Below are 26,994 nucleotides of genomic sequence, written 5' to 3'. Positions count from 1 at the left end.
TATTCACTATGATTGTTTATTTTAAAGCCCTTTATGTGGTGTCGCTCAGACGCCCGACTGTGGCATTTCTTTTAAAGCCCTTTATGTGGTGTCGCTCAGACGCCCGACTGTGGCATTTCTTTTAAAGCCCTTTATGTGGTGTCGCTCAGATGCCCGACTGTGGCATTTCTTTTAAAGCCCTTTATGTGGTGCCGCTCAGACGCCCGACTGTGGCATTTCTTTTAAAGCCCTTTATGTGGTGTCGCTAAGACGCCCGACTGTGGCATTGCTTGTTATTTGTTTCATAAATTTTGATACTACTATGTTATTGCATTTTTATAAATAACCGCCTGCATGCATCAGAATTTTATTTACTATTTTTGACTGACGTCATGAGCATAAAATATTTTCAGCACATCATTGTTATATTATACCTGTGTTCATAATGTTTGCGAGTACATTCAAAGTACTCACTGGCTTGTCCCTGGCTATTGTCTTGGCCAGATTTTCTTGCACGAAGAGGAGCGACGCGATGACAGCCCCGGAACCTAAGTGATGGAGATAGCAGCCTCGCGAAGATAGGAGTTAACATGGTCAGCTGTTCCCGTGGGAAATGGAGTCCCATAGACACTGATGTTTCACAACCCGCTTCCGCCATCAACCACTAGAAACCATTTGTTGTACTCACAGGCCAGAATGTTCTTGTACTACATATGCTGTATTCTTCTTGGAATTTCTGTATCAAGTTGGAGCCTCATCAGCTAACAGTAATCCTGGGGCTGATGAGCACGATAGTCTTTTCTGGAAATTTATTACCCGGAAAACCGGTCGTGACATCCAACCCAACATTGGGTATGGTGGTAAGACAAACATCAAATTATCAGGAACCAGATTACCAGGCAAAGGGTGAGGGTTTCCATCCAAGGGCATAGGGTCTTTGTCATTTGGCATCTGGTCTGCAAAATCTGCGCCAAGAACATAGCAAGCAGCAGTCCAAGACACTTGGGCACCTCCATACTCGGCATAATCACCAAACACAACATCTCTTGGAACCAATGGCGTATCTGGGAAACTAGCTTCAACCAAAGTCCGGACAAGATAAGGATCTTCACAGTCCCAAGAAATAAAATTTCCAAAAGTGCCTACGGCTTGCGAGATGTATTCAGTGGTGCGGTAATCCAGGGGAATCCCAATGAACATTAACCAACCCTTACGAAAACCGTGTGTTCCTTTGAAATTTTCTCCCTCATCATGCTTCATAAATCTGACAAAACGATCATTGCCCAATGGAAAAGGTGCATGCTGAACCAAGGTATGTCTAACTGACGGATCCCTGACTTGAAACAGTCCTACCCCATGAAACCACGGCTGAGCAGATCGGACCAAAATACCTCTGTTTTGCAGAAGCTGGACAACTTCTTCCCGCACCGGGCCGAATCGCCCCTTCGGCGCCGGCATCACCTCGGCAACCATGAAGTCCTCATGCCGGCGGAGCGGATGTGTGGCGGGTGTGAAGAAGGTGCGTGGGAGCCGACGATCGCCACCGTCAATGATGAGGTGTCCAGGGGGCACAAAGCGCTTTGGATCGAGCTCGTAGTTCGCCATGGAAGAGCCAGAAGCTTGTCGGGGGTATTCTTTGGCTTGGGGAGAGGGAAGATGCAATGGAGGCGGCGGCGATGGGACTGGATAGTCTATCTCAATAACTTCGGCTCTGTTCCCATGAGAAGTAGCAGATTCCGATAAACTCGTTTTTTGTTGCACCGAAATTGGCCTCCAAACCAATCCATTGGAGCGCGCGAAATCATTACAGGCATGGCTAGTGTGACCAGGACGAGAGCAAGCCGTACAGACTACTCGCATTCCACAAGTCGTTGACAAGTGGCCCTTCTGAGAACAAATAGTACAGGTAACCACACGGTCCACCATGTCATCGACCATAGCTTCAAACTGCCTCGCAGCCTCCTGAGATGAAGGGATATCTGGACAATGGCCAAGAGGAGTTGGGCTCGGAGGCCCAGAGGCAGATGGTCTAAGCAGCAAAGGTGGGGTAGTAACCTGACGGGCCTCCAAAGCCACTGCGTCAGAAACCTGACAATTGTTTTGAATGGGTGACAATCCCGCCTCTGCGCAACTTACGGGCGAAAACTCCGCATGTACAGGGGAAAGGTCCTCCGAAACCGAATCAATTACCGGTGAAGAAGATTCCGGCCGGCTCAGCTCCAGCAAGGGAGTGACTGTACCAAAAACAATAGGTGGACGAGCCACCATCCAAAACAAGTCTGTGGGTGGCGATTGATGTATGACTACACGTTCATGAGCAGGAAGATCATACCCCGCATCTGTCATGATGTCAATGCACTCTTGCATAGCTAGATATCTATATCCCTTGCAAGTAGAGTATCGCTCAAACGTGGCAAAAGAAAGCTTTTTATGAGAAGATGCAGTAGTCTTAATAGCTTATCTAACCAGAGGCTTATTCATGGCCAAAAGACCTAAAGATGATCGACGCTTAGTAGGACTAACTAGAATCCATTCAGCGTCACATTCCTTCCTACAGATCCGGAGCTCTCTAATCCAATTAGGTCCCCCATTTCCCCACAAATGAAAATAGCACTTGAACAGATCACATGCATAGGAATGGAGATCCATAATAAGAAAACCAACTTGCTTGCAAGAGACATGAAAGGAGTAAACCTTATCTTTGATGTGATTAACCTGAAGATCAATTGCCGAACCTCCAATTACTGCGTCCAAAACCGCGGGCACAGAATCCTCCAAGAGACAAAAGGCATGGCGGCTGAATGAAACCACTAAGATGAATGATCTCCTGTGTCCTGAAGGGTGGACCGTATGCCCAGTAGATCTGAAAACCTCATCTGCAAAAACCCTACCCTTGGAGAAATCCAAGCCAAGGGTAGATCCACCAAAGGAACCCATTGGAGATGGGTATTTCCTTGATCCAAAGAGGACGCCGGAGCAGATGATCGGTGAGAATCCACAAATTAGTGGAGAAAGAGGAAGATCGCCGGAGAGGGTGGGAGAGCCATGGTGGGGGGTGGGAGCGCCATTCTTGGGTCCTTCTAAGGGTTGAATGACGTATGTTGTTATGAGGTTTGACCGATAAAGATCTTCGTAGTGTAGGAGCCAATATGAGCATCCAGGTTCCGCTATTGGTTATTGATCGGAGATGTGTCTCGGTCATGTCTACATAGTTCTCGAACCCGTAGGGTCCGCACGCTTAACGTTCGATGACGATTGGTATTATGTGATTTGATGACCGAAGATTGTTCGAAGTCCCGGATGAGATCACAGACATGACAAGGGGTCTCATAATAGTCGAGAGGTAAAGATTGATATATTGGAAGGTTATATGAAGACACCGGGATGGTTTCGAAGTGATTCGGGTATTTTTCGGAGTATCGGGAGGTTACCAGAACCCCCCGGGGAAGTAGTGGGCCTTCATGGCCCTTAGTGGAAAGAAGAGAAGGGCCGCAAGGGTGGCCGCCCCCCCCCCCAATGGCAAGTCCAAATTGGACTAGGGAGGGGGCGGCGCCCCCTATTTCCTTCTCCCTCTCCTACTCCTTCCCTCTTTCCCCCTCTTGGAAAAGGAAGGGGAGTCCAACTAGGATTGGGAATCCTAGTTGGACTCCCCCTATGGCGCGCCCCTCCTTGGCCAGCCTCCTACTCCCCCTCCTTTATATACGTGGGCAGGGGCACCCCAAAGCACAACAGACAATGTCTTAGCCGTGTGCGGTGCCCCCCTCCACAGTTTAACACCTCGATCATATCGTCGTAATGCTTATGTGAAGCCCTGCGCTGGTAACTTCATCATCACTGTCACCATGCCGTCGTACTGACGGAACTCTCCCTCGTCCTCAACCGGATCAAGAGCTCGAGGGACGTCATCGTGCTAAACATGTGCTGAACACGGAGGTGTCGTATGTTCGATACTTGGATCGGTTAGATCATGAAGACGTTCGACTACATCAACCGCGTTACTAAATGCTTCTGCTTTCGGTCTATGAGGGTTCATGGACACACTCTCCCGTCTCGTTGCTATGCATCTCCTAGATAGATCTTGCGTGATCATAGGATTTTTTTTGAAATACCGTGTTCCCCAACATCTTGTCCATCACATCATTCTCTAATGATGTGATCCCGTTTATCAAATGACAAAACATGTCTATGGTCAGGAAACATAACCATCTTTTGATCAACAAGCTAGTCAAGTAGAGGCATACTAGCGACACTCCGTTTTGTCTATGTATTCACACATGTACTAATTTTCCGGTTAATAAAATTCTAGCATGAATAATAAACATTTACCATGATATAAGGAAATATAAATAACAACTTTATGATTGCCTCTAGGGCATACACTAAAAAAATAAGACACATCCGTGACATTTTGGGCCGAATGAAAAAACATACTGTCATACTTATGACACTTCTATGACGATAATTGTGACAAAACCCGGTATCATCATATATGTGGTGGGGTCCTATTTCAATGACAAAAAATCATGATAGAAAATGGGCTTTTCGTCCTGGGCGGGCCGGATACGCAGCTGCATGACATTCTTTGGGCCGTCCATGACGGAAAAAACCATGGTAGAAGCGAGGGCAAGGAAAATATCAGGGAGTTCCCGGTTACGGTGGGTGGTCGGGGGCCGAGCGATGCGCATTTCTCTCATACGTACGTGCACATGTGCGAGGCATTGCGCTCTAACTGAACTCGAGTGAGGCGTTGGGCTCTAACTGAACTCGAGCGATTGCACTGCAGGCTACGCGTTAGTGAACCCGAGCGATCGATCGATCCCTTGCTGTTAACTGAACCCAAGTGATTCCTTCGCTACTGCTGCTAACTGAAGCCGATCGAACACTGCTGCCTCCTTCCCTTGATGAACAGTGAGTGTTGTTTGGGGGTGGATGAACAGTTCCTTGTGGGGGTTGGATGAACATGACCCCGTGGTAGTAGAGGTCGTTGCCGCTGGATGAACAGTACCCTGATCGATCGAGCCGGTGGATGAACAGGACACCGTGGAGGGCTGGATTAATAGGACCCCGTGGAGGGCTGGATGAATAGGACCCCGTGGAGGGCCGGTTGAACAGTAGCGGGTGGAGGGATGGATGAACAGTAGCTCATGGAGGGGTGGTTGAACATGACCCCGTGGGGAGGGCTGGTTGAACAGTAGCTGGGGGAGGAGCGCGCGGTGGAGGCTAGATGAACAGGAGCCGTTGGATGAACAGTTGCTGGTGGAGGCTGGAGGAGGTCAACGGTGGCTGAACAGTTGCTCATTGAGGCAGTCGATGGTGAAGATGAACAGTATTCTGTGGAGTCCCGTTTTGCGGTACGCCACACCCCTCCCGATGAACAGGAACCCCATTTCGATCGTAGCGCTCCAACACAAGTCCATTTCCACCATTTTGCGGTACTCCACACCCCTCCCGATCAACAGGACCCTGTTTTGACCATAGAAGGTCTGTTTCCTCCGTTTTGCAGTACGCCAGACCCCTCCCGATGAACAGGATCCCGTTTCGACCGTGGCCGGCCGAACACAACGCCGTTTCCTCCGTTCTGTGGTACGCCAGGCCTCGTTTCCATCAGCTGTTCCATCCAAGCCGGTTGGCTCCCGATGAGAAGCACACATTCCGTTGCCTCCCGATGAACACGACGCATTACGACGCATTTCGTTGCCTCCCCATGAACACGATGACGACACAGTTTCTCCGTTCCGACCGAGCCATGTACACGAGCCCTGGCCATATGTATGCGTGAGTAGGCGTTTGAGATCCCGCCCGTATGTATGTATGTAGCCATATTTACTTTCTTGCACCCTGGCCGCTGTATGTACGTGTACATGCTACGTGCGCGCCTCTACATCGACTAGTATGTATGTACACGTTCGCGACCAGAATGACAACGCTACGTACACTTCGACCAGGTGGGTCCCGACTGTCAGACACTTCCTTGCGTGCAAAGATGTAGCTGGTGGGTCCTAGCAGTCAGGGGGCGAATCATTATTTTTTGCCCGTAATATGGACACACTTCCTTTCATGTGAAGATGTAGCTGGTGGGTCCCAGCAGTCAGGGGGGAAATGTTTTTTTCGTGAAATATGGTGGCCCGTCCGGTGGGTCCCTGCTGTCAGGTGGAGGAATCATTATTTTGTGCGTAATAAGGAGACATTTCCTTGTGTGCGGCCGTGGACCCAGCTGTCAGCCTCTCCACGTACAGTCCACGTCCGATGGATGTCGTTTGTTGACCACGTTGACCATGGCGGGCCGAGAGCACCAAGAAGGGAACGACATGGAGCCGGGGAAGACTCGGCAGTGGTTGCCCATGCGGTGGGGAGTACGAGGGTTTACTGCTCCGGCTACCGTTGCCGAAAAATAACAAGAGGTGTGGGTGAGTAAGGAATGGCCTGGCCAGCAATGCAGTAGGGTGGGGCGGTGTTACCTGTGCGGCAACACAACCGGCCACAGGAGGCGAGAGTAGGCAGTCCCACCGGCGCTGGATTGGGTGGCTGGAGCAAGAAGACCAAAGGTTGAAGAAGCACTCCGGCCGTTGGATGGACATCGTACGGTCTCTGCAGCTAGAATCGTTTGTATTGACTAAGTTGACAAAGCCCTTGGTACGCGTCAACTTAGTAGGCCCACAGGTCAGCCTTTGAAATGGTGCACCCCAAATTTCAGAGGGAGGACTCATTTTTTGGGCGGCTGAAGCTAGAATATCCGAGATTGAAGAAGAAGCACGACATCCGTTGGATGGACATCCAACGGCCACTGCTGCTAGAACCGCGTGTTGACTATAAGGTGACAAAGCCTTGCATACGCATCAACTTTCTTTTTTTAGGGGATGCGTCAACTTAGTAGGCCCACAAGTGTGGCAGAGAACATATAGCCCATTTGCGATTTGCAAGAATGTACAACCCATTTTTGAATTCTAATGGAATTTACTACGGCCCATTTACAGTCTGTTAAAAGTATAGCCCATTTCTAGCTAGGACAACGATTAGTAATTTCAACCAGCCGTTCAAAACAAAATTCAATAAAATTTCCCACATTTTGATGGGATCCGAAATATTTTTATCCCGAAATTTCTTGTCAAATTAAATACAATTTCAATATAAATTTGTATTACGTAAAATTCCAACGAAACATTGCGCACGCAACAATTAATGAAATAAAAATTTTCAAAATCCAAAAAAATTTATAAACTAAATACGTGTTTGGTGCATTTTTTTATAGTTACTGCCCAGTTTTTATAATGACATCCCATTTACTATTTCTTAAAGCCAATTTCCTTGTTAAGCCTAATGCATCCCTCCTTGGAAAGATTTGCAGCCCAGCGGGGCGGAGAATAACAAGCTGACCTTGCCTGGGTATTCCTCAAGAAAAAGTATAGCTGGGCTAGCCATTTTCAGCTTGAAAAAAATAATATCTGGCTGGATATCTGGCCTGGGCTAGACAGGCCATAGCCCGCCCAGTTAATACCCTGCTCTCCTCTAAACAACAATGAAAACATCGCTCAAGGAAAACACTACAGTGCTCACACCTCAAAAACACAAATACTGCTCGAGCTGCTTGGTCCCAGCTGTCAGCCGCTCCTTGTGCAATTATCTTGTTTATTGACTACATAGGTTGACAATGGTCTGGGACCGTGATGTCAGGAAACTAGGAGGAAGAAAAAAATATTATAGTTGTATATAATAAGGAGGCACTTGCCTACGTACGGCTATGGCCCTGGTGGGTCCCCACTGTCATCCTCTCCAAGTAAAGTCATCTCCTCATTCCTCATGTCTGTTGACCATGTTGACAATGCGAGACGGCGGCGCCACGGCGAGCGCAACAACGCGAAGGACCGCGGAGAGGGCCTCACGGGCCCTACGGATGGTCTGATACAGCGCCCGCTGCTCATTCGGGAAGCCGGGATCATATGGCCACATGTCTGCGATGGCATTGTCGTTCGCTTCTTCACCGGTGCTCGTTGAGGAGACGAAGGTTGCATCATAGGTCCTCCTGCGCTAGTAGCTCTTCCGTCATTAGGGCGTCAAAGTGTGGCCACACCTGCTCTATCATGAACATGGCATGAACCGGCTTGGACAGTGGCGTCGGCTCCTGGTCGGAAGCTACATCCATCGTCTGATTATCGATGCTTAGCTCGGTGAGCTCGCTGGCGAGCCAGCATGCCTGGCTGCTGGACCTACCCGCTGCCAAGCACGAGTCTCACGGTCGTGGCCTACCGAGACCGCCTCCTTCGCCCGCACTTTCCGCCTGAAACGGTCAGCGCCACCCGCCCGGTTCCCGGTGCAAGCGATTGCTCCGCCTTCGAACAACACAAGTGTTGTCCGTCCGTCCGTCTGCCGCCCACATTAATGATACGCGGTTGCTGAGGCGACTACTCCGGCGCCACACGTCCGTCCCTCCGCCGCCCACCATTGCTATATAAACTGCTGCGCGAGCCATAGCCGCAGTCATCCGCCTCCATTCCCTTTCTCTTATCCACACCAGTACTGCCCACCATGGCTTCCTTGTGCTCCAGCACTCTTTGGGATGGGCGGACGACGGACCACAAGTATATGGTAGCCATTGCTGCCGACTGGGTGGCCGGCAGGCAGCCGGAGGATGACGACGTCCCAATGGATAACATGGTAGTCGATGATCCGGCGCCAACCCCCTCCTCCGCGCCAACCTAGCTGGTGCATTGCACCATGACCATCGGCGAGGCCCATGCCCAATACATGGACACGGTGAGGCAGAAGCATGAGGAGCAGTTCCGGGAGGCGCAGGCCGACGCCGCCTACATCCACCATCTCCTCCGGGAGCACCTGCAGGCGGAGGAGAAGATCTCCGCGGAGCGGGCAGAGCAGGAGGCGTTGCTCGACTCGTACCGCTCCACCCGCGAGGGCCGCCTCGAGCGCTGGCGGTACCGCATGCGGGTGGCGGTGGTTGCGGCTGCCTACAAAGAGGGCGATGAAGCGGGTGAGGCGCTGTTTGGCGAGACCGAGGATGAAGCAGAGGACAATGCCGGCTCCGACGAGTCCCCGCTTCGCTGGCGTCGATGAGGCCCCGCGGCGCCAACAACGAGGCAGAGGACACCGCCGGCTCCGCCGAGGCCCCGCCCCACCGGCATCGAGGCGGAGGACGTTTCCAGCTTCGGCGAGGCCCTACTCCGCCGAGGCCCTGCCCAGCCAACAACGAGGCAGAGGACATCGCCGCCTCAACCGAGGCCCCACCCTACCGGCAACAAGGGGGAGGATTTCCCCCGCTCCGCCGAGGCGCCACCCCGCCGGCAATAAGATAGAGGACATAGCTGGCCCCATCGAGGCCCCGCCCCACTGCCAACGAGGTCGCGGCACACAGAAAACGAGGAAGAGTAGAACATGGTAGGTCGCCGCCGCTCGGGTCCAAGTAAGGCCACCGCTGCTACCCTCCAGTTGAAGCCAAGCTAGGAGGGTTGACCATTGACGGCCGATTAGCTTCTTGGTGGCGATGTGGAGTTGGAGAGCTATGTTGGAGAAGGACACTGCTTGAGTTACTTAACTGCTAGTGCAGTTGGGTCACTGACACGTGGGCCCAACAGGCATCTGGGCCACATGCAAGTTATGCACCTGCATTTAAGTCACTGATGCTCAGTCCGCTGGAGAATAAGCTTCTCTTCTGCTCAGCCGGACACGGGTGGGTAGATTCGTTTAATTAATTATACCTCCAACACACCCCTTTTTAGTTGAAGAATGTTTGAAATGTAATGAAATCTGGCATTGTCGGGTTTCGGGTTCCGGCAGACCCTTGATGTCCGAACACCGGGGTGCGCGCGGAGATCTCTCCCCTACCGATCTACGTCCGATCCTCTCGTGCGAACTAAGATGAAAATGATGAACAACACAAGATACACGATGTTTATACTGGTTCGGGCCACCGTTGTGGTGTAATATCCTACTCTAGTGTGTGGTGTGGTGGATTGCCTCTGGGGCTGATAATGGACAGTACAAGGGAAGAACAGCCTCGCGAGAGGTGTTCTTGAGCTGGTGCGATGAACTGCTAGGGTGAGTTCAGTCGCCTCTCTCTCTCTCTCTCTCTGCTGGGGTTCTACCAGATCTCTCCGGGGGTCTCCCTCTACTCTGTGGTGGCTAGCTCTATTTATAGGGGCCCTGGGCCTCTCCCCAAATAATGAGCGGGAAGGGCGTCAACAATTGGCCATTTCAAAGGGGAACATCTAGTACAAGTTATCCTGACCAAAGGTGGTCTTCGACTGGCAAAAGCACTGGCGATGACGATGTCTTGGGCTCCACGGTGACCTTCGTCCTGCCCCCGGCTAGTCTTGGTCTCGTTGCACGGGAATGGTAACCTTTGCCTGATGCCTTGGCCTGTGCTTGCCCCTTTGCACCAAAGGGGAAACAAGGACACTGCGCAGGCCGGCGCCCGCCTGGTCTCGATCGTCATGGCTTGCGTCACGGGTTCCTCACGAGGTAGCCCTGCCTTGATCTCTCCGCCTCATTGAGAGCCTACCTGATGAGGCTGCCTCTGAGGAAGCTTCATGTCGTCCGCCCCGCGAGGCTTGGCCCCTCGCGCGGATCTTTGAGCTTGAGCTGATGAAGATTGGCCGCGCTGGGCCCCCGCTTGAGCCATGCCGCAGGCCGCAGGCAGGCAAGTTTGGGGACCCCCGTTCCCAGAACACCGACAGTAGCCCCCAGGCCCAAGGCGCGCGCGGTCTTGGCTTAGCAGAGAAGCGAAGGGGCAAGCGCGAAGCGCCACGGGCGCTAACAGCCTACAGCTTTGGGCGCCGCGTGGCGGTTCATTGGACGTGGGCGACTGCGCTTCCCCACGACGCCTCGGCGACCACATGACTTGATAAGTCCCTGCATGCAGAGAAACCGGTCATGATTACCTGCGATCGTGGTGCACGGCGGTTGGCCTCCTCCGACTATAAGTACGGGGCTGGGCGACCCCCTTCGGCCCATCCCTCCTTGCTGCTCCTTTCTTTCTTCTTGATTACTCGTTGCTCCCATGGCTCCAAAGAGATTCTCGGCCGCGGAGAAAGGAAAGGCCCCCTAGGCTGTGGGCCTGACTCCCCTCCGGCCAAGCGCGGTCGACCGCCCTCGCAAGTATACCACGGTCCCCGTGGTGGCCTCCCGCGGCCATGGAGGCGGTTCCCGGTGTGGTGGTGAGTGCCCGGTTGCCGACGGGGGGCATGTCGTGGGTGTGCGCCCCCCCTAGGGCACGCTTTCGCTCTGCGGAGGTACTGCTGGATTTCGTCGTGTGGTCAGCAGACCCATCCAGCACCAGGCTGCAGCTCCCCCGTTTGTTTGTAGATGAACTGTCGGCCAGCGCCCGGTGCGGCTTCTAGCTCCACGCAGATGGACGTTGCAGCAGGGCCTCCTGGGCGTCGCTAGAGGTTTCCGTTTCTGGGAATGGGGCTCTGACACGCGGCTGGCAGACGTTTGCCCGCGCGCGTGGCCTGAGCCAGTGGTGCACCCTGTACTTCAAGTTTGATGGCGACGCCACCCTCTACGTGAGGGTGTTCGAGGAAGACGGTCGCCGTGCAGGTGTTGCCCTGAAGACGACGACCACGGCCGCCTGCCCAGCCCTGGCTCTGACCAGGATGAAGATGGCGACTGGCGTATAGGCGGCAGTGCTTGGGGCTCGCCGAGCTTCAGCGACCCCCTCTCAGGCAGCAGCTCCTCCAGCGGTGGCCGCGACCAGCCTCCTCGCCGTCGCCCCCTCTTGGGCGAAGGTAGCGGGTCAGCCTGCCGTCGCGCCCCGGTGAAGCGAGAGGAGGGATCCTCCTGAGCCCCAGGAGCAGCTCGAGCCTTCGCTGTGGGTTGGCGCAGGACGAATCGCGCCCGTTTTGTTTTCTTTCTTATCCTGTGCAAAAATAGTAAGTAATGTAGGGCCCCGCGGGGGCGTATTAGAACTATTGTTGTTTAACCATCGCGTTGTTTCCGCTATATCTCCGCCGTGTTTTCGCGCCGCGCTCCCATGTGCGCGGACTATTTTAGCTCGGTGGGGCTTGGCGCGGTCCTCGCCTCCCGAGGCCGTGGCCTCCTCGTGCGCTTCGTGCCCTGCAAGGATCAGTAGGAGGGGTAACTTATGGTGTTAGCTATGGGGGCGATCGGCCCAGGTCCTGCGCTCGTGTCACGATGCCCGTGGGGCACGGACTGGGAGGGGTGCTCCTGCAGAGGACTCGGATAGGAAAGCTCCAAACGATCGGGGCAGAAAACACCCGCGAGGGCACCCGCGATCCTCCCTCGCGAGCCTTCGCGAGAGAAAACGAGGCGAGTGAGTGATAAAGACAAAGAGCCACAACCCAGGAACGTCAGCAACTCCAATAAAAACTTCAAACGGGAATAAACAAGCCAACTGCGGAAAGCAAATGGGAAAGCCGCGTCTGGCACCTATTCTAGTCTTCAACGTCTTCTCACCAGCGCGGAGCTAAGTGTTGCCACTGGGCATGGGGGGGAGCCCCCGAGGCCCGAGGGCGGCACTCCGGAGACTCCCGGGCGTGTACAACCCCACTCATTATTACATGAGAGTGTCATGGGCGGCGATCTTCATAGGCATTGGCCTTCTTCATAGGCACCGGGCCTTTCTTGAAACGCGGCACCTTTGCAGGCGTTCGCCTTCTTCACAGGCTCCGGGCCTTTTTCAAAATGCAGCGGCTTCACAGGCATTTGCCCTCTGCACAGGCACCGGGCCTTTTCCAAAACACAGCGGCTTCACAGGCATTCGCCTTCTTCACAGGCACCGGGCCTTTTCCAAAACACAGCGGCTTCACAGGCATTTGCCTTCTTCACAGGCACCGGGCCTTTTCCAAAACGCAACAGCTTCACAGGCATTTGCCTTCTTCACAGGCACCGGGCCTTTTCCAAAACGCAACGACTTCACAGGCACCGGGCCTTTTCCAAAACGCAACGGCTTCACTCAGGGGTAGAACCTCCGGAGATGCTGAATGTTCCATGTGTTCTAGATGGGTACTCCCTCCAGAGTCTCCAAGCGCGCGGAGCCAGGCCTGGAAACATGAACAACCTTGAACGGGCCCTCCCACATGGGAGAGAGCTTGTGCAGCCCCTCCCTGGAGAGAACCCTTCTGAGCACGAGATCCCCTACCTCAAGGGTCCTGGGGGCGCATGTTGCGGCTGTGGTATCGTCGTAGCGCATGTTGATACCTTGCCGCTCGCAATGCGGCTTTCCGACAGCGTTCCTCCCCCAGCACGAGATCCGCCCTCCGCATGGCGTCCTGCTGAGCCTCGTTGAATGCCAGGAGCCGTGCGGAGCGACGTCTGACCTCGTGCGGGAGAACAGCCTCCGCTCCGTAGATGAGGAAGAACGGGGTCTCGCCAGTCGGCTTGGTCGCTGTTGTGCGGATTGACCATAGCACGGACTGGAGCTCATCATGCCAGCCCCTGCCACAGGCCTCTAGCTTCTTCTTGAAGGTCCTGGCCTTGAGGCCCCTCAGGACCTCCCCGTCCGCTCGTTCAGCCTGGCCATTGCTCTGGGGGTGTGCTACCGAAGCGTAGCATATCTGCTTTCCAAGGTTAGCACAGTATGTTTTGAAGAGATTACTGGTGAATTGTGAACCGTTGTCAGTGATGATGTGGTTAGGCACCCCAAACCGGCTCATGAGGCCCTTGATGAACTTGACTGCCAAGCCTGTCGGGATTGTGCGGACAGCTTCCACCTCGGCCCACTTGGTGAACTTGTCCACGACGACGTAGAGGTAGCGATAGCCCCCTGGCGCCCGAGGGAACGGGCCCAGAATGTCCAACCCTCAAACTGCGAACGGCCAGGAGAGGGGTATGGTCTGCAGACCCCCCGCAGGCTGATGGATCTGTTTAGCGCGAAACTGGCAGGCCTCGCAAGCCTTCACCAGCTCAACGGCGTCGCTGAGTGCTGTGGGCCAGTAGAACCCACTGCGGAACGCCTTGCCGATGAGGGTTCGTGACGACGAGTGGTGCCCGCAGTCTCCGCTGTGTATGTCCGCCAGCAGTTCCTTTCCTTGGTCCCTGGAAATGCAACGTAGGGACACGTCATTTGGCCGCTTCCTGTAGAGCTCGCCATCCTGGATGCAATAAGCCGTGGCCTGCCATTCCACACGCTCCGCCTCCTCCTCGTTCTCCGGCAGAATCCCTTGCATCAAGTAGTCCTTGAGCTCTGGGATCCAACATCCCTCCTGAGGCTCCAACGCCAGGAGCAGGCGTGCCCCTGATGCCCGGGCCACAGACGGATCTCCCGAGGCAGGCGGCTGAGGAGGCTCCTCCCTTGGCTGCGCCGCGCCTGATAGCGATGGCGCCGCCGAGGGCTTGAAGAGCCGCTCCTCTAAGACGCCAGGTTCCTGCGGCAGCCGCTTATATGCCCCCTTGGCAATGTCGTCAGCCTCCTGATTGGTGCCGCGAGGCACATGCTGCAGCTCCAGCCCCCAGAACTATTTCTCCATCCTACGGACTTTAGCGAGGTAAGCTTCCATGTGCTCGTCCTTCGGCTCGTATATCTTGTTGGAGAAGTTGACGAGGAGCCGTGAATCGCCCTTGATGGTGAGGCGCTTTACCCCTAAGGCGATTGCGGCTTTCAAGCCTGCTATCAGGCCTTCGTATTCTGTTATGTTGTTGGAGACCTTCTCTCTGTGCTGGAAGCAGAGTTGCACGGTGTAGTAGAGTTTGTCCTGGGTAGGGGACACAAGCACTGCTCCAGCTCCTGCATCGTGTCGGGAGAATGCCCCATCGAAGTACACGACCCAGCCGTCCAGTGCTTCACTTCCCGGGGAAAGTGATCGGTCTTCGCCTGCCTCGAGACCCGGCGCTTCTGCCCATTCTGCTACGAAATCTGCAAGTGCGGCTCCCTTGATAACTCTGGTCGTGCTGAATTATAGCTGAAATGCCTGTAGCTCAATGTTCCATTCGGCGACCCTTCCAGCTGAGTTGGGGCTCCTGAGCACTCTTTCCAATGGGTATGCTGAGACGACCTTGATGGGATGTCCTTGGAAGTAGTGGCGCAGCTTGCGCGAGGCCACTAGTAGCGCGAGGAGGAGTTTTTGAGGCATGGGATCCCGTGCCCTTGCATCTCGTAGCACCGTGCTAACAAAGTACATGGGATGTTCGATGAGGTTGAGGGTGTTGGCGCTGCTTGCATCCTCCAGAAGTCGAGGCGTCTCTGGAGACGACGGAGCCCCCGGGGCTTGGTAACCAGAAGAGGCCTCTCCTGCTCCGGGCGCGTTCTCCTGCTGCGGCTGTTCCTTTCCGGTTGTGGTTGTGGCCTTCGCGAGGCCCTCCTGGCTCTGCTTTGCTTCAGTTCGAACAGTCGATGCGGCCTTGGCACAGCGCTCCTCCCTGACTGCCACCACGGCTGCGCTGGCGGAGTAGGGGGTGGCCGCAAGGTAGAGCACCAGGGGCTCCTGAGGACGCGAAGCTACCATCACTGGTGGACTGGTAAGGTACCTCTTGAGGTCTTAGAATGCCTTGTCGGCCTCTTCAGTCCATTCGAAGGGGCCCTTTTTCTTCATCAGCTTGAAGAAGGGCAGGGCTCGTTCCCCCAGCTTGGAGATGAAGCGCCCCAACGCAGTCACACGCCCGATGAGCTTCTGCATTTCTCGGAGGGTCCTCGGCGGGCTCGTATCTTCGACTGCCTTGACCGATGCCCCTATGGGATATGAGGAAACCCAGGAGCTTGCCCGAGGGGACTCCAAATATGCACTTCTCCGGGTTGAGCCGTAGGTCCACTTCGTTGAGGCTGGCAAAGGTTTCTTCCAGGTCTTGTATTAGGGTTCTTGCCTCACGAGACCTCACCACAATGTCATCGACGTAAGCTTCAGCGTTCCTCCTGAGCTACCGGCCTAAGGCGATGTGCATCAGCCGCTGAAAGGTCGCGCCTGCATTGCACAGCCCAAATGGCATGCACGTATAGCAGTACACTCCACACGGGGTCAGGAAAGCCGTCTTCTCCACGTCTTCTACCGCCATCTTGATCTGGTGATAGCCCGAGAAGGCAACCAGGAAGCATAATCGGTCACACTCTGCGGTGGAGTCGACTAGCTGGTCGATGCGGGGGAGTGGAAATGGATCCTGCAGGCAGGCCTTGTTGAGGTTGGTGAAGTCGACGCACATGCGCTCTTTCCCCCCTTCTTTGGCAAGACAGCGGGATTAGCCAGCCAATCGGGGTAGCGGACCTCGCGGATAACCCCCGCCGCCTCTAGCTTCTAGGTCTCTTGAACGATGAAAGCCTGTTTCTCAGTAGACTGCCGCCTTGCCTTTTGCTTCACGGGGCGTACATTGGGGCACACGTTGAGGTGATGCTCAATCACTTCCCTTGGGACCCCCGCTAACTGATCTGGTTCCCACGCGAACACCTTCTTGTTCGCACGCAGGAACCTGATTAGGGCCTTCTCCTACTCGGGCTCGAGATTGGCCCCTATGGTGAAGGTGGCGCCAGTGGACCCGTCCTCGTCGACTGGTACCTGCTTGGTTTCCGCCTTGTCTTGGGTGAACAACTACTTCTTTTTAGCCGGCGCAGCCCCCTTGGGCTCAAGGGCATCGGTGCTAGTGGGTCGCGCCACTGCGGCCGCCCTGAAAACAAGCCGGAGCACCTGCAGCGCATCCCTTGTGTCTCCTGACACGGTGAGGACGCCGCTACTCCCGGGCATCTTCATGAGGTTGTATGCTGGGTGAGTTGCTGCCATGAACCGAGCCAAGGCCGGATAGCCCAGGATGGCATTGTAGGGGAGGCCGATACGGGCGATGTCGAAGTCGATCAGCTCCGTGCGGAAGTTGTCGCCGGTGCCGAAGGTCATTGGGAGGCGGATCTATCCCAAGGAGGTGGTGGAACTGGCTCCGACGCCCGAGAAAGGCCTGTTGGGTTGGAGCCGCTCCGGCGGCACGTGGAGTAGGCTGAAGGCCTCCACCGAGAGCACGTTGAGGCCGGCACCACCGTTGATGAGGGTCCTGGTGACGGCTACCTGGCAGATGGTGGGGGTGCACAGCATCGGGAGCACGCCCGAACCAATGGGGTTGAAGGGGTGGTCCTCCGAGTCGAAGGTTAGATCAGCCCGGGGGGCTTCTTGGCGCCTGGAGGCGGTGCTGATCCGGCAGGCGAATGGCTTGACATGATGACTCGAGGGTGGTTCCTGGGAACCACCCAGGAGAGCTGCAATGATGGGCGGCGCTGGTGCGGCGAAACGGGCGAGGAAGAGGTCGCGCAGCTCCTCCCATGAGGTGACAGAGGCCGACGGCAGGTGGAGGAGCCACGCGCGCGGGACGTCGGTGAGGGCAATGGGTAACCAGTTGGCCATCACCCGATCGTCACCCCCGGCTCCGAGGATGGCCTCCTCGCACGCCAGCAGGAAAATCATCGGGTCCGTCGCGCCGTCGCAGCGCGGCGGCATCTTGGGCCTAAACTTGCGCGGCCACTTCACTTTCCGCAAGGCGGGGGCCCAGGCCCAGAGCTCCTTGGCCCCAGTGTCGGCATCCGTTGCTGGAATGGGAGGTGCGTTGTCCGCCATGAGGGCGGGATGAGATGTCGAGGGAGAGCGGGTCGTCAGGAAGGAGGACTCCGGCGCACCCCTACCTGGCGCGCCAAATGTCGGGTTTCGGGTTCTGGCAGACCCTTGAGGTTCGAATGTGCGCGCGGAGATCTCTCCCCTACCGATCTATGTCTGATCCTCTCGTGCGAACTAAGATGAAAATGATGAACAACACAAGAGACACGATGTTTATACTGGTTCGGGTGACCGTTGTGGTGTAATACCCTACTCCAGTGTGTGGTGTGGTGGATTGCCTCCGGGGCTGATGATGGACAGTACAAGGGAAGAACAGCCTCGCGAGAGGTGTTCTTGAGCTGGTGCGATGAACTGCTAGGGTGAGTTCAGTCGCCTCTCTCTCTCTCTACTAGGGTTCTACCAGATCTCTCCGGGGGTCTCCCTCTACTCTGTGGTAGCTAGCTCTATTTATAGAGGCCCTGGGCCTCGCCCCAAATAATGAGCGGGAACGGCGCGAACAATTGGCCATTTCGAAGGGGAACATCTAGTACAAGTTATCCTGACCAAAGGTGGTCTTTGGCTGCCAAAAGCACTGGCGATGACGCCGTCTTGGGCTCCATGGTGACCTCCGTCCTGCCGTCTGGCTGGTCTTGGTCTCGTTGCACCAGAATGGTAACCTTTGCCTGATGCCTTGGCCTGTGCTTGCCCCCTTTGCACCAAAGGGGAAACAAGGACACTGCGTAGGCCGGCGCCCGCCTGGAGCCTGCCTGGTCTCGATCATCATGGCTTGCGTCACGGGTTCCTCGCGAGGTACCCCTGCCTTGATCTCTCCGCCTCCTCGCGAGCCTTCCTGATGAGGCTGCCTCTGAGGAAGCTTCCTGCCATCCGCCCCACGAGGCTTGGCCCCTCGTGAGGGTCTTTGAGCTTGAGCTGGTGAAGATGGGCCGCACTGGGCCCCCGCTTGAGCCACGCCGCAGGCCCCAGGCAGGCAAGTCTGGGGACCCCCGTTCCCAGAACGCCGATAGGCATGTTTATATGAAATCCGACCATGTATGAATGAATTTAGTTTGATTAGTTTGAATTCTTGTATCACTGGCATTGGATGAACATGCAAAAAAAATGTACTAGGATTATTCCCAGGGTGATAACCTCGTTTGCAGCAGTTTCACATGTACTCGATCCTGTCCTTTTTAGTCTGTATACACGTTTTGTCTGTAGTCAAAGTATCTCTACTTTGACCATTCTTTTAGAAAAAAGTATTTTACATTCACAATGTAAAATCAACTGACTTGAAAGAAATATAATGTCCTAAGTAAAAAGGAACACGGGAGTACAAAGAGTTTGAGTTGCTTTTTAGCATTCCTATACATTGCAATCAAACACACAGGCCTAGTAATTCATAGAGAACATTCAAAACAATCGATGATTATGCATCTCAGCGATTCACATGTTAAAGCCAATATTTACTTCACAACTAAACAATAAAGAAAAATCGACCGATGCTGCTGACAACAAAGGGCGTCCCATTCGAAAATACCAAATGCATGTCTTCTTGCTAACATCAATGAGCAAAATTTGACAAGGTTGTCCCATTCCAGAATGTCAAATGTGTGTTGTTTTGCATACATCAATGAGCAAACTTTGACAAGGTTTTCCCATTCCAAAATATCAAACGCCTACGATTGTGGAATGGGCAGGGATTACCATCAGTTCGGACATTGACATGGCACCTCATGCTCAATAAACCAACTGTTCTTTTTGTGCAGTTCCACCAAAATCAACCAAATTCGTGCATAGCTTGTATGATTTCGCCTTTATATGTTGCAACTCCTTGAACATATCGACACCTCCTTTCATGTGGTGGAAATGAATGATTCGATGTATTCATGAACATTTTGTGCAGTTCCCATGAAATCAAGCTGAGCACCCCTATTTGCACAAATACAAAATAAGTGATTAGTATAAAGCAAACTGTACCATGAATTGATAGTTAAAACAGGCACCTACATGTTCCATGTAGAGCACACTTTTAAAAAATGGAACTCACTCGAAAGAATCCTAGAACAACATTGTACTTGTGCATCACAGCAAAAAAGATGGAGATCTATCAGCCTTCAAGCTAAAGTTAGTTTGGTCTCGTGGGGAGTAATGTAACCATCCTTCAACTGCTCCTTCTGATGAGAAGATAGACATGGCTTCTTCATCCTGGCATAATCGGAACTAGTCACTACACGTACTCCATATTCTTCTTTAGAGGAGGATGATCCTGTTTTGCAAAGACAAGAGGACAACTAAAGGCTAGCATCCTTGTTTGCTCGAAAAAAAGGAAAGGAAATATTTGAAACAACACAGATGAAGAACTTCTCAAGGACAATACCACTTTCTCATGACAGTATCTAAACAGTAGCACAACACCAATAGAGATGACAAAGCTCAATCATATGGATGAAATCCGTGGGGAGTAACAACCTTTGTCAAGAGGCTTAATGTGTAGAGCACACAGATCAAGCACTTCTTCGGAACCATATGTTGTTATCTACTGCGGTTGCCATGCTTACTATATACTCCTCGATTAGTTTAATGTTTCCAACATCTTCTGGTGCAGTTCCACTAAAATATATGGTTTCTTCAAAGAAGATCCCTGTTTGCACAAGTAGAGATAATTACATATTACATTAAGAGTGGCATCAAATCAGTGGAAAACAATTCCTCGTTCCAGCCATAGCAATAAATTAATAGGCAAAACTATATCATTACTTGTGTCATCACAGTTCCAGTGCTTCATTACAGCATCGAGAGTTGATTTTTGTTTTTCTTCCGCTTGTTCTTCCCCTTCATCACTTGGTTCAATAACAAACAAGCTTCGCCTTCAATGTAAGATTTGGCATGTCAATTAGGGAGCACAAGTATAGCACTAAACAACGACATTAATTTTCTAATGAAAGTGACAAAATACAAGCCAAAAGTTGTGCAAAATATCCTTATCTCAACTCAATGGGATATTACAGTGCACATACAGATTGGAAGTCTTGTCTCCATTTGTGTAGTTCACTAAAATCAAGAAACATTACCGTACAAGTAGCACAACATATGAAAGCACACTCCATAATTGTCTGAAAGAAGGCTAGTACTGACCTCTCATGACGCGGAATTCAAACAACTCACAGGAAGAAGATCTGAACCAAATTTTCCAACACGGATAGGAAGTAAGCTCTCCTCTTGTGCAGTTCCACTAAGATCAAGGAATCAAGCAACGTTGTCGGTGTGACATTTTGGTTGAACTGCACAAAACACTCTTAAAAAAAGTGTTTTGTGCAGTGCAACAAAAGGCACAATAGCAACGAGGTGAAGTAGATAACCCTTTTAGCATGTCATTAAATAACCTCTAGTCCATGTATAGTCCTCGGAACCAAGCAGGTAGGGATTAGGGACTTTTTAATTGGGCCTAAAATAAGTCCTAGGACTTTTTAACCAAACAGGGCCTTAGATTAACAACAGCTAAAGAGTTGCACGGGACAATGGACTCACCCTCACCATCACCATGTGCATCTACCGATGTATGAAGGGGTGATGCACAATCTCTTGCAACAAAGAACAAACAACCAAGGAGCATATTTGTGTTGGTCCCAGTTTTGTTATCTTTAGACACCTTTCCCTATGTGAGCGCAGCAAATCTAGTCCTACTGAAACTCTACAGCCTTGTCCCCCCAAAACAAAAAGATCAGTTCATTACAGATGTGCATACTACGTTTGTCACAGTTTTGCCTTTTCAACCAACAAAGATGCTGGATAGCCAGTCTGTACTAGTACTTTCCCCCTTCATTTCCTCTTTGAACCACGTCCTAGATTCATGCTATGCAACTTTCCCCACTACTTTCCCCCTTCCTTTCCTTTTTGAACCATGTCCTAGATTCATGCAATACAACTTTCCTCACTACTTCCCCCACTCCTTTCCTCTTTAACCATGTCCTAGATTCATGCTATACAACTTTCCCCACTACTTTCCTGTTTGATCCAACACCAAGATTCGAGTGTAGAAGCAGAAAAAGCCCACATGCAGCTAGAGCAATGCATGTGGAATTAAGTAAATTATACCTTAAGGTTCTTGGGGTGTGGTTCGGTGGGCGACCGGAGGCCGTTTTTCCCACACTATGTACGGCGGCAAGGAAGAAGGGGCCAGAGGCCCTCCCGTGCCGCCGCTGGGTGAAAGAGAACAGTTGCGCCGGTAGTGGATTCCCTCCCTCGCCGATGGCGACAGCGTTAAGCCTCCTTCCCTTCCTGGCAGACGGATCCTGCCGGCTCCTTGACCAGCAGTGAGGGGAGAGAAAGAGGCCAACGAAGTTTTGTTTAGATCTGGAGAGGGTGAGAGAGTGTGAAGAGAGCAACTAAAAGTGCTGAGGCTCCAGCATGTATGTATATATATATATATATATATATATATATATATATATATAATGGAGAGAGAGTGTGAAGAGTGCAAACCCTAGAAAACAAGTGCTGAGGCCAAGATTGTATAGCTCTGTATCCATCCATTTTGACCAGTCAAAGAATCCTCCTAGCACCGCCCCATATCACTTTCTCTCTTTGTCATGCAGGGCCTACCTGTCATTGGGTGGAAGAAAGAAGTCAAACAAAAACAAAATTATGCTCAAGTGTGGTTATCGAACCCGAGACCTCTAGTTTGATGAGCGAACATGCTAACCAGCTACACCACCCTCACGTTATGTTTAACGAGAGGAAAGTATCCTTCTATACATTCCTGCATTCATGTGACAAGCATGCCATGTTTTTTTGCGTGGGAGTCATTGGGATTTAAATCATAATCGTGTCATGTGGCTTTGGTGGTAAGGTCTTTTGGGATTTAAAGCAGTGTTGGTAGTACAGAAATAATGCAGCCTTAGTCACCTTACCACTCTCCACGTAGTACGTTGGGTCCCACCAGTCAGAGTGTGAAACAAACAAATGAATAAGAAAAATGTTAGTACGCGAAATACAAATTAATATAATTTTTTGTGACATGCATGAACATTTTGTTAGTTCAATCTATGGTCAAAATTTGACACGAAATACAATGGGGACCAACAAACTAGGACGGAGGTAGTACGCGAAGTTTTCCATCGGAAGTGAGCCGATCTGGCTCTCCTGAGCTAGCAAGTTTTTCTAGACCACCCAAGCTAGCTGGCCCATAAAAGCTAACATATTTTAACAGTTCCAAACGCCTAACCTTGCCCGGCTAGGCTATAAACTGTTCTTGCTAAGTATCCAAACGCTCCCTAAGTAACTAGCGCGATATTCCTATTCTATGAACCTGTGTGTGTGTGTGTGTGTGTGTGTGTGTTTAACAACATGTGTGTGTTAGAGAGAGCGACACATCGACCTACTCCAATAGAGAGATGGTGTATAGTGTACGATTTAGCCGCGAAAGTCGGTGCATCCTCTTGTTTCCGAGTGTCTGGTCGGGACAGGTGAACTGCTGCCACGCCCGCTCCTGACTAGCCTGGCCCACCCAAAGCCCCTCCATCGCCCGCGCGTGCTTCTCGCCCGAAACGGTCAACACCGCTCCAAAGAATCGGTGCCGCATTCATGCCCGGGCAGAGCGGACATGACCTATCACTGGCGCCTGCGTTGAAGAGAAAAGCGGATTCAAGAGTGATGGTTGCTTCGTCCGTCCAACTTACAGCAGGGTCTATGTGATTTGACGGCTCATTGGTCATTATTACTGATGTGGTAGGACTGCTAGATGTCCCACGCTTTCAGCGAAAGGAGGTACTACTAGATTATAATTTTCTCCATTCTTACAGCGGAGGAGTGCGAGAGCAGTGAAAACACGCAGGCTCAGTGATTACATGGCCCACCTCACATTATCACCATATTTTCTGGACACCGTGCGGCACCTAACTCTTTACATAGTACTAGTATAGTACGTACTGTAATTTATCAGCGAGATAAATTTGTACAATGCTATGAAGCTTCCAGCTTCTGTTTCATGTAATCTTGCGTCCAAGGTTGTCCGTTGCAACATTTCATCAAATACAAAGCAGGCTAACATGCATGCTATTGCATATCAATGATTGACAGATCATAGCCAATATGTACTCCCTCCATTCCAAAATAAGTGTCTCAACTTTATGCAAACTTTAGTACAAAGTTGTACTACTACTAAAGTTGACACTTATTTTGGAACAGAGATAGCTAAACAAAAAAGATCCATGCAGTCCCTAGCCCTTGAAACGTAAACCCTAACCAAGCTTTAATTTGCTCGCAACGTTGGAGCTTCCAAAGAAATGAAGTTTGCAACCCTTTGACCATCGGATCATTTGTGCAGTTGCACCAAAATCGAGATGAGCATCCCTGTGGCAAAGAAATTGAAGAAGCATGATTAGAATCAGATTACTGGGACTAGTTGATGATACATAAACTCATCACAAATACAGTACATAGAAGCCAGTAGAGGTATGTGCAGGGCAAAGAACTAGAGAAATATGCACATGGAGTGATGTGGGCAGCTGGAGCAGTGGTGCAAGCCGGCTGTAAAGGTAGTTGTACCTGAGGGATGTCGGGACGTAGCTCAACCTAGAGGAGGGCGGCGGGAGGTGGCAGCTGCACACATCACGGCAGTGAGCAAGGGACGAAGGCAACCTCACCAGCTTTGTGAGAGAGAACGGAGGGGACCCCTGATCGGGACATGCCGACAGTGGGTTTTTGCCCTCGGCGACGGCGACTGCATCTACACTAAGCATCCACCCCTTCCCCCGGCGGGCGTGACCTGCCGGGATGTTAGAGATGTGGCCACAGTCATTTTGTGCGACAGAGTGTGAAGAGATTAACCCCAGCAAGCAACCGTGTATGCTCGTCCTGGCTATGTATATAGTGGAGCGGTTTCCTTTTCTCTCCATATGAACCTATTTATATTGCGTATGTGCCACTGAAGAAAAAAATTATTTATAAATGACGCAGCACTGCTCATGCGTGGTTCCCGACCCTCCATTATTTATAAGTGAGTAACTACTACTAGACGCGTCAAATTATCATGTGGGCTGCATCATCTTGCAGAAATGAGCTCCACCATGTCACGTGTGTGGTTGGGGAAGACGCAAAAGGTGCAAAGAGTGCTACTAGTACACTACGTGCGTGGGTGCATGCAACTCTTCTCTTTGACCATGGTTATTAAAAGTATAGCCCACTACTGTACTACCACGCGGTTATTATATATGGGCAAAGAGTATATGCAGTAATAATTACAAATAAGCCGTGAAATCACGAGGCCCACCTTTCTCTATGTTTAACCGAGGAAGCAACCATCATTTCACTCCTCGTTGAATATCCACCCACTGCTACCTCTACGAACAAATAAAAATCCGCTTCTACCTCCGTAGCATGGTTGATAATATAGCCCGTATCAATCACGGTGTAGAAATATCATTCGTTGATACAATAGGGCTGGATCTAAGGCTGGTGATTTTTTTTTACTTTGTCTCTTTCTCTTTTTGTCTCATTTACTCATTTTACATAGGCGCACATGTAGAGGATGGCTATTCCTTTCGATGGGACTTCTTCATGGGGTTTAAGACTAAGGCTGGTCATAGTGGGAGTAACTTAGACTAGTAACATGCTTTTGTTACTACTCCGTGTTACTACCTTCATAATGGGTAGTAACATATAGATGGTAACATACAAACCTTCATTAACTGAGACATAGACTCATTTTACCTCGGGGTGTGTGATGTCTACTACACCACCTTCTTCTTGTAGACGTTGTTGGGACTCCAAGTGTAGAGGTTTGTAGGACAGTAGCAAATTTCCCTCGAGTGGATGACCTAAGGTTTATCAATCCGTGGGAGGCGTAGGATGAAGATGGTCTCTCTCAAACAACCCTGTAACCAAATAACTAGCAAAGAGTCTCTTGTGTCGCCAACACAACCAATACAATGGTAAATTGTATAGGTGCACTAGTTCGGCGAAGAGATGGTGATACAAGTGCAATATGGATGGTAGATATAGGTTTTTGTAATCTGAAAATATAAAAACAGCAAGGTAGAAAGTAATAAAAGTGAGCGTAAACGGGATTGCAATGCTAGGTAACAAGGCCTAAGGTTCATACTTTTACTAGTGCAAGTTCTCTCAACAATAATAACATAATTGGATCATATAACAATCCCTCAACATGCAACAAAGAGTCACTCCAAAGTAACTAATAGTGGAGAACAAAGGAAGAGATTATTGTAGGGTACGAAACCACCTCAAAGTTATCCTTTCTGATCGATCTATTCAAGAGTCCGTAGTAAAATAACACGAAGCTATTCTTTTCGTTAAATCTATCCAAGAGTTCGTACTAGAATAATACCTTAAGACACAAATCAACCAAAACCCTAATGTCACCTAGACACTCCAATGTCACCTCAAGTATCTATGGGTATGATTTTACGATATGCATCACACAATCTCAGATTCATCTATTCAACCAACACAAAGAACTTCAAAGAGTCCCCCAAAGTTTCTACCGGAGAGTCAAGACGAAAACCTGTGCCAACCCCTATGCATAGATTCCCAAGGTCACGCAACCCGCAAGTTGATGACCAAAACATACATCAAGTGGATCAATAGAATACCCCATTGTCACCACGGGTATCCCACGCAAGACATACATCAAATGTTCTCAAATCCTTAAAGACTCAATTCGATAAGATAACTTTAAAGGGAAAACTCAATCCATTACATGAGAGTAGAGGGGGAGAAACATCATAAGATCCAACTATAATAGTAAAGCTCGCGATACATCAAGATCGTGCCGAATCAAGAACACGAGAGAGAGAGAGATCAAACACATAGCTACTGGTACATACCCTCAGCCTCAAGGGTGAACTACTCCCTCGTCATGGAGAGCGCCGAGATGATGAAGATGGCCACCGGAGAGGGATTCCCCCCTCCGGCAGGGTGCCAGAACGAGTATAGATTGGTTTTCGGTGGCTACGGAGGCTTGCGGCGGTGGAACTCCCGATCTAGGTTATGTTTTGGAAGTTTGGGTATATATAAGAGGTGTTGGCATCAGGAACAAGTCAGGGGTCTCCGAGGCGGCCACGAGGCAAGGGGGCGCGCCCCCAACCCTCGTGGGTGCCTCGTGACTCTTCTAGCCCATCTCCGATACTTCGTGGGCTTCTTCTGGTCCAAAAATAATCTCCGTGAAATTTCAGGTCAATTGGACTCCATTTGGTTTTCCTTTTCTGCGATACACAAAAACAAGGAAAAAACAGAAACTGGCACTGTGCTCTAGGTTAATAGGTTAGTACCAAAATTCATATAAAATAGCATATAAATGCATATAAAACATCCTAGATGGATAATATAATAGCATGGAACAATCAAAAATTATAGATACGTTGGAGACGTATCAAGCATCCCCAAGCTTAATTCCTGCTCGTCCTCGAGTAGGTAAATGATAAAGACAGAATTTTTGATGTGCAATGCTACCTAATATATTTATCAATGTAATCTTATTTATTGTGGCAAGAATATTCAGATCCATAAGATTCGAGACAAAAGTTTAATATTG

The sequence above is a fragment of the Triticum dicoccoides genome, chromosome 7A (assembly GCF_002162155.2).
Source record: "Triticum dicoccoides isolate Atlit2015 ecotype Zavitan chromosome 7A, WEW_v2.0, whole genome shotgun sequence".
Taxonomy (NCBI): Eukaryota; Viridiplantae; Streptophyta; class Magnoliopsida; order Poales; family Poaceae; genus Triticum; species Triticum dicoccoides.
The sequence above is the reverse complement of the archived record's forward strand: the minus strand, read 5'-3'. Positions refer to the sequence as shown.